Source organism: Pan paniscus, chromosome 15 (genome assembly GCF_029289425.2).
Source record: "Pan paniscus chromosome 15, NHGRI_mPanPan1-v2.0_pri, whole genome shotgun sequence".
Lineage (NCBI taxonomy): Eukaryota > Metazoa > Chordata > Mammalia > Primates > Hominidae > Pan > Pan paniscus.
This window is the reverse complement of record NC_073264.2, coordinates 63922359-63934738: the sequence shown is the minus strand read 5'-3', so window position 1 is coordinate 63934738 and position 12380 is coordinate 63922359. Positions and strand designations below refer to the sequence as shown.

At 36.8% G+C, this 12380-nt stretch overlaps 1 protein-coding gene across 1 annotated transcript in view; it reads left to right on the top strand.

The window, feature by feature from the left end:
• The window catches only part of KCNH5 (potassium voltage-gated channel subfamily H member 5), a 336154-nt gene that overhangs the window by 228520 nt on the left and 95254 nt on the right, over positions 1-12380 (top strand). The window lies entirely within an intron of this gene.

Genomic DNA, 12380 nt, shown 5'->3' with positions numbered 1-12380 from the left:
GTAAACCTTGACCTTCAGCACCAGAAATGAGTTTTGCATTTATGAACTTTATATAAATGGATATAGAGTATACTCTTTTGTATCAAGCTCTTTTTCAGTCAACATTATGTTGTTGAGATCCATGGATTTATCCTATATATAGTTGTTACTTCTTTCATTCTCATTGCTGAATAGCGGTCCATTATGTGACTGTGCCACAATGTGTTAATATTTATCTATTTCAACATTAATGAATCTTTGAGTAATTTTCAGTTTGGAGCTATACCCACTGTATATATGCTATACCCACTGTAGTTCACAAGATTCGCCGCATATATATAGACATTTCTGTTGCATATATATCTACAAGTGAAATTCTTGGGTCTTTGAATATATGCATGTTCAACTGTTACAATATAGCCAGATGATTTTCCAAAGCACCTCACTCCCACTTGGTACGAGGTGGCTCATTCTTTTTTTTTTTTTTTTTTTTTGAGATGGAGTCTCGCTTTGTCGCCCAGGCTGGAGTGCAGTGGTGTGAACTTGGTTCACTGCAACCTCCACCTCCCAGGTTCAAATGATTATCGTGCCTCAGCCTCCCGGGTAGCTAGGACTACAGGTGCCCGCAACCACACCTGGCTAATTTTTGTATTTTTAGTAGAGACAGCGTTTTGCCATGTTGGCCAGGCTGGTCTCAAGCTCCTGACTGGCTCATTCTTTTAAAGATGGGAACATCACTTGTCATGGGGACTAAAAAGATCATGGCCAGTAGAAAACAATATTGTTTGTATTTTTCTGGGCAGTAAATACACTTAAAAGTATATTTCTAATTTTAGAAAATACTTTCACAGGTATGTAAAAGCACTGTTATTTAGTCAAATATCTGCCTGTAAGACAGTAAAGACACGAGATTAAGAGCAAAGCACAGTAGAAGCTCTAAATTTCATCAAAGCCCTGCCTTTGGAAAGCCAGTGGCCCAAGACATTTGCTGCCTAACAAGTTAAAAAATGGTAACAATTGCTGTTTGTTGTTACTGCAAAACTAATCTTGTGAAAAACCTGGTAGAACTGGTTCACGATGTTTCTGAAGCAAAAACTTTAGGTCTCATTTTTATATATGAACTCTAGTCGCAGGAACTTTATCTCTAAAGTGAAACCAATGAGGTTTAACCTATAATCCTTCACTGGTTGCAGCAGCCTTTTATTGCTAAATATGACCTTTTATTTTTAAATAATGGAAGTTAATTTGGTTTGGTTTTATTCACTACATTGTTCCTGGGTTATTTCCTTGGAGGTTTTGACACCCCTAGAGATTGTCAGAGTGACATCCAGAGAGCAACTTCCTTTTGCTTGGCATGACTGCATGACTGCCTGGTTATACTTTTTATTTCCTTTAAATATAAAGGTGAGCTTTCTTTTCTTCCCAAGAAATGAATGAGAATTAAATTCCTGTAAAGAGCTACTTAAGCTCCTCATTCCCAGGGAGGATTGTAAAAATATTTTATGTGCAAATGTCACTTGTCTGACTCTCTCTACTGGCTTTCACTGACTTAATAATACCAGCTCCATTAGATTCATGAAGAGAGATTAATTAACAGTGCATAACTTAATTGTGTCAAAAGAAGGAGAGATTTGGTGGTAGCTCCAATGTCTATCAAAATGTCATTAGTGCATTTATTCCTTTGTCCTAAAAATAGAGGGATCATTTAACTTATTCATTATTATTAAAAATAGCTGATATTGAATTATTCCTGAAGAAGGATTTTATAGATAATCAATACAATAACTTAGAGCAGTAAGAGACCTCAAGAAGAAGCCTTGTTTAGTTTACTACCTTCAGGCACTTAAAGTGAAATTATCCTCATTATCCCCATTTGCACATTAGAAATTTGTTATAGCTTCATTAATAGTGTTCAGTCTGTGAACACTGAGCTAGAGGGTAGTGGTAGTAGAATAACTTCACTAAGACTAAAGCTCTCCCAGATTCTGCCTCATTACACTATACAATTCTACTTTTGTTTCAGGTGAAATTGCCATTCCTCTTTCAAATGCATTTGGAAGATTAAAGAGAGATATTATTAAGAACATGCAACATACTCTCATACACAGTTGGTTAGAGTGTAATTTGGTTTACCTTTTCTAGGATGCAGTTTGGCAACAGCCTTAAAGATGTTTTGGCATTTTACCTACTAATTTTACTTCTAAAAATTTGTGCTTAGACAATCTGATATAGGTACAAGGGTATTTGTTGTAACTTGGTTTATGAAAGGGAAAACTGGAAATCTTGATATCCAATTATAATGTAATGGTTAAATTAATTGTGCCATAAATATTTGATGGGATATTGTACAAGGATTGAAATTTGGTTTTAAAATATGTATTTCATAGCATAGGAATTGATTATAATGTGATAATGAGTCATTATAGCAAGAAATAAAATAGTAGAGTTTAAAGTTTTGTAACAATGGTATCTACACATAGATAAGTGTAAATAATGGAAGAGTTTTTTCCTCTTTATGATTTTTATTTTCCATATTTTATATAATAAATATTAAAAAGCATTTTAAGTATATTCAAAGAACGAATGATAAGATAAAGCCTTCTTTCTTTGACTCTCTCTAGTCAACCATTTCTTTAGAGGATTTTGGTTTAATTTATTGCCTTCTCTGTTAATTATCGTATTTAGACTCCCTTATCTTCTAAGGTTTTGTGACATTATTGATACCATAGTGCATGAAAGTGATAGAGGGAAGGGACCCAAGGAAAGTAACATTTATCAAATGCTAACCTCTGGCTCAGGTCCTTTTCATGTATACAAGAAAACTTGTGTTTCAAATAAGATGTCTTCCTCTGGGTGAGTAGTAATGTGATATAACAACTTAACAGTGAATCCTATGTCTTTATCAACATATTGAAGTATGTGATACATTTGTTGGAGCTGAAATTAAAAAGTGCTTAAAGGGCCGGGCGCGGTGGCTCACGCCTGTAATCCCAGCACTTTAGGAGGCCGAGGCGGGCGGATCACGAGGTCAGGAGATCGAGACCATCCTGGCTAACACGGTGAAACCCCGTCTCTACTAAAAATACAAAAAAAAATTAGCCGGGCGTGGTAGCGGGCGCCTGTAGTCCCAGCTACTCGGGAGGCTGAGGCAGGAGAATGGCGTGAACCCGGGAGGCGGAGCTTGCAGTGAGCCGAGATCGCGCCACTGCACTCCAGCCTGGGCGACAGAGCGAGACTCCGTCTCACAAAAAAAAAAAAAAAAAAAAAAAAAAAAAAAAAAAAAAAGTGCTTAAAGATGGAAATAAATTGGCAATGAAATTTAGGCTGTTCTATGGCAGTGGCGGGGCATTTATGGTTTCCTAATAAATAAACTATAGATTTGATCAATTGGACCTTAAATAATTTTCAAAAATCAGCATTTTAATTTTTTTAGTACAGAGAACCAGAAAACATGAGAAGGTACCAGATATTATATTTTTTTTCCTGGTTGAGCTTCACGAAGGAGCGTAGCTTAATAGCTGGAACTCAAGAGTTTGGGGTTTTGCTAGTAATTTGTTGAGAGGACTTGAGCAAGTCACATAACCTTTATGAGACACATTTACTTTATCTGTAAAATGGCAGTGAACTAGGAACAGTGACTTTTCAAACCATGCCTAATTGGATGCTTCAGGGGAGCAGGCTCAATAAGAGTTTTTGCTGATGGATCTGGAGGGCCTGTATAGTACCAGGCACATAACTAACACGTAACCAGTGCTTAATAATCATCAGCTGAATGAATGACTGAATGTGCCCTAAGCAATCCTGCCTGGGAGTCTGCCTTTCCAGCAAAGCTTCTCTCAGCATAATTCTGCTTATATCTAATTTATATGTTGAGTATAAAGGAAGGTGTTCATTAAAAAAAGTAAAGAATCATTTTATGGTTGAAACCAAGTTTGAAATATCTATTGATAATTCTGTGTTACTATTTCTGGTTATTATTTAAAAACAACAACAACAAATTACAACACCTCTTACTCTCATTTTCTTCTATATATTACTAAATTCTATGAGAAAGCTGTGTCTATACTGTATTCATGGTAGAAAGAAGGATAATCTGTCCTTTGACAGATAAATCAGTGATGACTAGACAGAGAAAGGGAAGATGGGAAATGCCAGTAAAAAGGAAAAGCATGTGTGAAGGCAAAGAGTAATGGGAGAACATGGCAAGCTTAGGTGGTGAGAAAGGTGATGTTACTGGAAGGCATGGTTGGAGGACGGTAGTAAGATTGGAGCAGGATTCCACCATAAAGAGCCCCGTATGCTTGGTTAGGACTTTGGCTGTAGTTGGTGGGGAAGCAAGCCATCAGATATTTTAAGAAACAGAGATGACATGATAATATATGTGTTTCACTAAGAGTTCTGTAGTCAAAATGTTGAGGTTAGATCTTTGGAGCTTGAGAATATTTGCTAAGATACCTCTTGACTTTGGGTTTAGTGAATATCATAAATAATTTGAAAAAGGTTTTCTTTTTCAGACCATGACATTCATTTTTTTTTCCCCAGGGTTGTTTTGCAGAATTCTGAAAAATGGTTTCTTACATACTGTCATTGTTACAGGACCCCAACACTTACCCAAAGATAGCCGTTGGGTCAGGGTTTCTGCACTACAGTCCCTTCTGTGGTCACCAGAAATATGTTACAGGAAAGCAGTCCTGATTCAGACCCCAAGAGAGGGTTCTTGGATCTCATGCAAGAAAGAATTCAGGGCGAGTCCACATTACAAACTGCGACTTATTAAGCAAGTTTATTAAGAAAGTAAAGGAGTAAAAGAATGGCTACTCCATAGACAAAGCAGCCCTGAGGGCTGCTGATTGCCCATTTTTATGGTTATTTCTTGATGATATTCTAAACAAGGGGTGGATTATTCATGCTTCCCCTTTTTAGACCATATAGAGTAACTTCCTGACATTGACATCACATTTGTAAACTGTCATGCCACTGATGGCAGTGTAGTAGTGAGGATGATCAGAGGTCACTCTCGTGGCCATCATGGTTTTGGTAGGATTTAGCCAGTTTCTTTACTGCAAGCTATTTTATCAGAAAGGTCTTTATGACCTGTATTTTGTGCCAACCTCTTATCTTATCCTGTGGCTTAGAATGGCTTAACTGTCTGGAAGTGTAGCCCAGTACGTTTCAGCCTCATTTTACCCAGCTCCTATTCAAGATGGACTTGTTCTAGTTCACATCCCTCTGACATTTCCCCCTCCCTTTTATAAGAGAACCCTTAATCATAAGGGTTGCAGAGGGATGAAGATCGACCTTCTGTAATGTCTTCAGGCTTAATAGGGGTGATGATATTCCTGCCTAACTATTAGGGTCTCTTGTGTTCAGGGTAAAGAGGAGCTTAGTCAGAAAACATCAGTATGGCGAGGGCCATTTATAACTCTTGAGTTTCGACAAGAGGTGATATCTGGAAGATTGATAAGCGTTTAGTTTAAGAAAACATTCAGTAAGCTTGTTCTGTATTCCTACACAAAGAGTATAACAGTAATATATTCCACAAGGGCAAAGCAAAATGAATAAAGTTGTTCCAGGTAAACTAAATTAGAAGACTTTTCATGAACTAGGCAACTGTTGGAACTAAGCTGATATGGGGTTGTTAGCTGATTGTAATATGCCCAGAATTAGAATACTGATCCAGGTTTTTATATTACCCATCCCTCTTGTTTCTTCTAAACAGCAGTCAGAGATCATTGGTTGGTTCACAGGAATGAGCAGGGTTAGCCTAAACTGCAGAAACAAACTTAAAAACAACTACTGAGACTAGAATTTAGTAATACGTGTACCATAGTTCTTGAAAAATAATATTTCTCTCTCCAGTTTCTCATTTTTACTAAAGACAAATTCCGGTAAGACTGATTTGCTTTATTATACTTGGCCTGATAATTTGTATAAAGTTCAGCAAGAATAATTATATTTCACATAAGCTTCTTAATTGGCTTTGATGGAACTCTGTTTCATAAGGAATCTCACATAAGACTTTTTTAAAGCCAAGCCCTGCCATGGGTTTGTACCCTCAAATACCTATGGGTTGAGTAAATTCCTCTCCTTTTGAGGTTCCACAATAACCTGTGGCTCCTGGACCTGTGAGAAAGTGACATTCTTTACTTACCATAGGTCAGAAACCCTGTAAAGGGACTGTGTAGGCAAGGTATGAGGCTAGTTCCCCAAAGGGCTTTTATTGGCTCTACAAGTCAAGTTTGATTCCTTAAAGGAAAGCAAACCATTCCAGTCAAAGTCTTGGTAAAATAACCAATTTCTCCAGTTGTGTCCTGTTACAAAATAAAACAGATTCTTATTGCACTTAGGCAAATAACTATATTGCCATAAGTTAAGAATACTCATAACTAGCTTCCAAATTCTGGAGAAATCAGCTAGAGAGAAACAAATATGTTCCAAATTTTGTTCACAGCAGTATACTTTGCTCAATTGCTACAAGCTGTAAATAGCTCAAAAGAAAAGATTCTTTGACTCTGAAAAACAAAACAAAGGCTCAGCAACGTTTTAAGCAAAGTTAAAAAGTTTTCTATTGCTTAAGTTAATTCAATTAACTCCTTTTCTGTTTGATATTCATGAACATTCCAGCTCTTCATGAGAGTTCTGAAAGTTATTTTCTCTATTCTAATGTTACAATTTCCAAAGGTATTAGAAACCTGCGTTTAAGAACACCTGCTAGAGTTCTATAGTTTATTACAAACCACCTTCTAAAGAGGATTAAAACAAGGCAACAGTTGACTGTGGATGATAAAAAGTTTTAGGACAGCCACAATTAAAGCCACAATTGATAAGGAACTTTGGTTACTTCTGTGGCATACACAGTTTTACATAACAGTTATAATTATTAATAACATACACTAAGTCATATTAGAATTACAGGAGTTTCCCATAACTTTGGAACATATACCGGTAACATATTTATGTAAATACAGTCCAAAGAAAGCAAAACACCATTTCACATTTGATAATGCTTCCTGTATGATTTTTATACCAAATAAGCCAAATTTCACCTTTATAATAATGTACTATTAATGTTAAACTGAATTTTTAATAAAACTTTATAGACATATTAACTCAATTTTAATGTTTAACCATAAGGTTAGATTCTTATAAACCTTTTATAACCCTTTACATTTTTTTGTGAAAGAGCAGATCAGTACTCTAAGAAAAACCTGTTGTGCTTCTATTCCAATGTTTAATTTACAGAAAAACTGAATAATACCTCTTTAACTTTAGCCAATATGTTTACACACAGAATCTTTTACAGTTAATTTTTATAAACCTTCCACAACCTGTTTAAATCTTTAGCTTTATTCTATCTAACTTACAACACCCTTTACACACAAAAAAATCCACATTCCCAGGCCTTCTTAGAATCTTTTACCAAAAGTCCATTCCACTTTCCTTACACACCTTACATGTAAAACTGTATCTTCAGTAGTCTCAATTACATGTTATGTTATTAACTTTTAGTGACTTTTACTTTTGGTGAAAACCCTGGTTGGTAAGCAATTTTAATCACGTAGTAGGTGTGGAGCCTAGCCTAAGATATACCAGGCAGTAGTGCAGATAAGAGCCAACTCTCCAGCATAGCTAGGGGGCATGACTAACTCCACAAGTCCCTAGGCCTTACCTTACTTAAGAAGGCAAGTTGTACAGTAAGAGTTATAGTGGCATTTTATGAAGCATTTAGGAGGCCTAACAACCTTTAAATTGTACAACATTTTTTGCATAAATTCCCTTTAACAAATCCTTTCACAACTTACACAGACCATCTGAGACATTCTTGGACTTTCTGACTTGCTCTAAACATCCCTCCTTTTAAACAACCAGTCATTTTACTTTAGGACAAGAATTTACGGTACAAGATCCTTTTTTATATAAAATCTCTTTCTTTATAATCTTTGTATAGCTAGGGGGCATGGCGAATTCCACATGTCCCCTGGTCTTATCTATAATCTAATGGCTTTAAGGTAGGTAAATTGAACAATTTTTAAAAGTTCAAGAAGCAGTTTATGACCTTAAAGCATTTAGCAAACTTAATATCTGACCTGCATTATTTAGACTAAATGTTTTTATTTTATTAATAATTTTTAAAGCTGTTTTTATTTTGCAAAGATTACTAAAGTTACATGAACTAAAAGGCATTATAGTTTTTTATTTTGCTTTCAGAATATTGAAGTGCTTATTTTTGTTTCAGCCAATTAATTAGAGCTCTTTTATATAAACATTACATACAACATATATATAGCTACACAGAAAGACAGAAGGTTACTAGAGTAGTTGTCAGATTTTTCATATGCAAGTTTCTGAGTTCTTATTTGGGTTACTGGGTTTAGGTTCATGTTTTTTGTTTTTTGTTTTCTTTGACAGAGTCTAATCCAACCTCTGACTTGGAGTTTCAACAAGTGGTCTCTGGGCAAGATGGTCACCCTGAGTAATAGAAATGATAAGAAAGGGAAAGGAGAGAGAGAAAAGCATTGCCTGTGCAGTGTGGGGAAGGCAAAATGATCAGGGAGGCCAGAGAAAGACCTTCCCTTTGCAGTGACACTGAAAAGTTCAGGCAGCTGCTTCTTGGTAGCAAAGGGATCTTTTCCAGCAATCCTGTCAGCTCTCAAGTTTCCCCTTTCAGGGAGGAAAAACCTCCCCATATCCCACAATCCTGTACATGCCTAACCCTGTCACCCACAGCCATCAGCAAAGAGAGCAAGGCAGATTAATCCAAAGAGAATAGCAGTTAACATCCCATAGTGCCAAACCTGTTCTTAGCTGAGAGGGACTTTACCAAGAGGGGCCTCTAACCCCCTAAATCTTAGAAGGGACTCTAACCCTCCTAAGTTGGGCCTCTAACCCAATGTCAGTCAGGCATCCTTGCCTTTTATTAAGAGGTGCCTCTAACCCACTCTGTCTTGGGAGAGACTCTAACTCCCCTAAGTTGAGCCTCTAACCCAATCCCATTCTTTATCTGGGTAGCCCACCACTTACCCAAAGTTATCCAGTCAGTGCTGCGGTCTGCTTCCTTTGTAGGGAGGGTGGTTTCTTCAGTTTCGTCCCTTCTGTAGTTCACCAGAAATATGTTACAGGACCCCAACACTTACCCAAAGGTAGCTGTTGGGTCAGGGTTTCTGCACTATAGTCCCTTCTGTGGTTGCCAGAAATATGTTACAGGAAAGAGGTCCCGATCCAGACCCCAAGAGAGGGTTCTTGGATCTCACACAGGAGAGAATTCAGGTCAAGTCCACAGTACAAAGTGAAAGCAAGTTTATTAAGAAAGTAAAGGAATAAGTGAATGGCTACTCCATAGAGCAGCCCCGAGGGCTGCTAGTTGCCCATTTTTATGGTTATTTCTTGATGATATGCTAAACAAGGGGTGGGTTATTCATGCCTCCCCTTTTTAGACCATATTGGATAACTTTCTGACGTTGCCGTGACATTCGTAAACTGTCATGGCGCTGATGGGAGTGTAGTAGTGAGGACAATCAGAGGTCACTCCGTGGCCATCTTGGTTTTGGTAGACCAGCTTCTTTACTGCAACCTGTTTTATCAGCAAGGTCTTTACGAGGTGTATCTTGTGCCAACCTCCTATCTCATCCTGTGACTTAGAATGCCTTAACTGTCTGGAAAAGCAGCCCAGTAGCTTTCAGCCTCATTTTACCCAGCACCTATTCAAGATGGAGTTGTTCTGGTTCACATGCCTCTGACACCATAGCTCTTACAAGAAAATTTATTGCTCATCTTAATGAGTCTAATTTATTAATATTATGTTGCAAAGAGGGGACAAACAACTCTGAAACAAACAGAAGTCACTTTTAACCTAAGTATTTTCTTCTGAAATATAATTTTATTTGTTTGTAACTATGAAATCCTCATTAGGAAGCCTACCTACAATAAATTGGATCTGATATTCCAGGCAGAATACATGGAAAGTGAGACCAGTGGGCCAGGTCTTGAATGATAATTTTACTCCATCCCTTAAAACCAAGTTTTGCCTTGGCTAAGACTGTGATTAACATTTCATTTCCAGAGTAAATAACAAGATACTTATATTTTGATGACAAAAACGTCATGTAACACACATGCTCTGTCTAAGGTTGGAGAAGGAAGGTGCTTGCCAGTGGGTGTGACTTTGGTTGATCTTTTTAGCATTTAGTTTTACCTTATCACTTTTTGATATCTGGATATAAGTAGATACCATCAATCAAAATAATAAATCAATTAGTGTCATATGTTAAGTGAAACAAAAAAGGAAAGGTGTACTCATAATATAATAAAATCCTCTTTTGACATGCCAATAAACAGAGAATATTGCAAATACTGGACTATTTCATTTGCAACATGAATCCTGAAAAACATTATTAAAAGGAAATAACATATTACCAAAATGAATAGAAAACAATGAAAGTCCTATGTGGTAAATGGATCAAAATAGAGCAGTCTATTTTTCCATTAAGGTATTCAGTGTAATGTTTGTGTATGTATGTATTTAAATTTTTTCGTTCTTCTAGAGCTAATTTCATTTTCAACTGGGAAAAAAATATTAACCTTAATCAGTGCTTAAAATATCTTCAGGTTTGTGCTGAAATATTTTCTTAATTCTGTCTGGAAACCAGTCAAACTGTCCAGATGAAGACTGCAGACAGAGTGGAAAGTGAAAAAAGAAAATTGCTTTTGTAGAGAGTTTAAGCAACAATACACTCTGTAGGAAGACAGATGTTCCGTAGTGATAATAAGAGCTAGTATTTCCTCTGCCCTTGCTATGTGCCAGGCTAAACTAGGCTCAACTCATGCCCTTTCATTTAATTTCTGCAATAAGCCTAAGATATAAGCACTATCATTATCCCCATTTCACAGATGAGGTTTAGAGGAATTAAATAAGGTGCTCCAGGTTACAAAGGTTGTGATAGTTTTGAACCCAGACTTACGTCCTCTTGAGCCTGATCTTTTTTGCTGCCTCTAAGTAAAGACTCACAGGCAGCACATGCTTTTATGTCACTCTGGCCACGCTCCCATCATACCACTTTTTTCATTGTATTGCAATTGTCCCTTTACACGCCCACCTCCCACACTTTCTGGTTAGCTAACCTGAGGCAAACACAGTGTCTTATCCTTCTAGTTCTGAGGATTTAGCACAGTGATGTGACCCATTGTGGAAGCTCAGTAAGTGCCTATAGAATGACTAATATATTGTCCAAAGTCAGTAAAGGTTTATATATTAAATAAAACATTGCCTTATAGAAAATAACTGATGTGAAAACAGCGTCAATTACTTTTAAAGCTGTGTTAGGCATTCCTTTCCTCAAAGATCAGATTTTTCAGAAAGGTGGGTGAGCAGATTGCTGCTGCCTATAGAAATTTGAGGGAGTATGAAAAAAACCCAGAGATGATTAAATAATGTGAAATGTATGTAGAGCATTAAGAAAGGATAAGAGAAGGGATACTGAAAGCATAATTTAATTAATGGTTTTTGCATTTATGATGGGCTTGTCTTCTCTACAGGGAAGCAACCCAGTTTTCATTGATAGTGACCCCCAAATAAAAGGAATAGTCAGGGGACATTTTCAAGCCTTAGGAAATTTTTTAAAGCTTAAAATGCAATTAGTAGAGGAAAGAAAACTATTTTATATTTATTAAAATATTATGCAGTATAACTTAATGGGGTAAATCAATTTAGCTTCAGCTTTGAGGGATTGAAATCCGATCAAAGAAAATCATTTCTGGCTATAAAGAATAGTTTACAAAGGGGGTTTGAGGAGGATTCTAAATGAGTTTGCACTTGCATCTTTAAAATGGGTGGTATTAACTTCTGCAATCACATCTTGCTCCACGATGTTCTGATTAAATATGATGATAATGTCCATTTTAATGTGGGTCTTTAATCACCCTGTCAGAAAGCTGTAGCCAATAAAAGCTCTCTACCCCTTGCTGTATAAGCATACTTCTGCCATTTGCTTCCTCTTTTAAAGGATGCCTACAGCGTGAATTCTGCTACTGCCTGCAGTAGTCTTCAGAAGTCAAAGACCAGAATGAACAAGGACTGCCATACAAAATAACATACCCACCCTGCCAGCACTGACATTTCCAACCACCCAAGCCTTACAGAAGGCTGGTCAATACCCTTGTCCCTTCCTGGACATGAATTTATTTGTAAAAGGAAAATCTTCAGAGTGAAAAAAATATATCAAGAGTGGAGTTAGTCCGCCAGTGCCAGTATGTCAAGTTGCCAGGGTGCTTTTGTTGATTTTGTTTTCTGAATCCACCTCCAATGTGGAATTTTGATTTAGTTATAAAAAAAATTCTGAAACATCTGCTAGATTAAAATGAATGTTCATGCCCTATTTTACTTGACTCTTTGATGAAATGACATT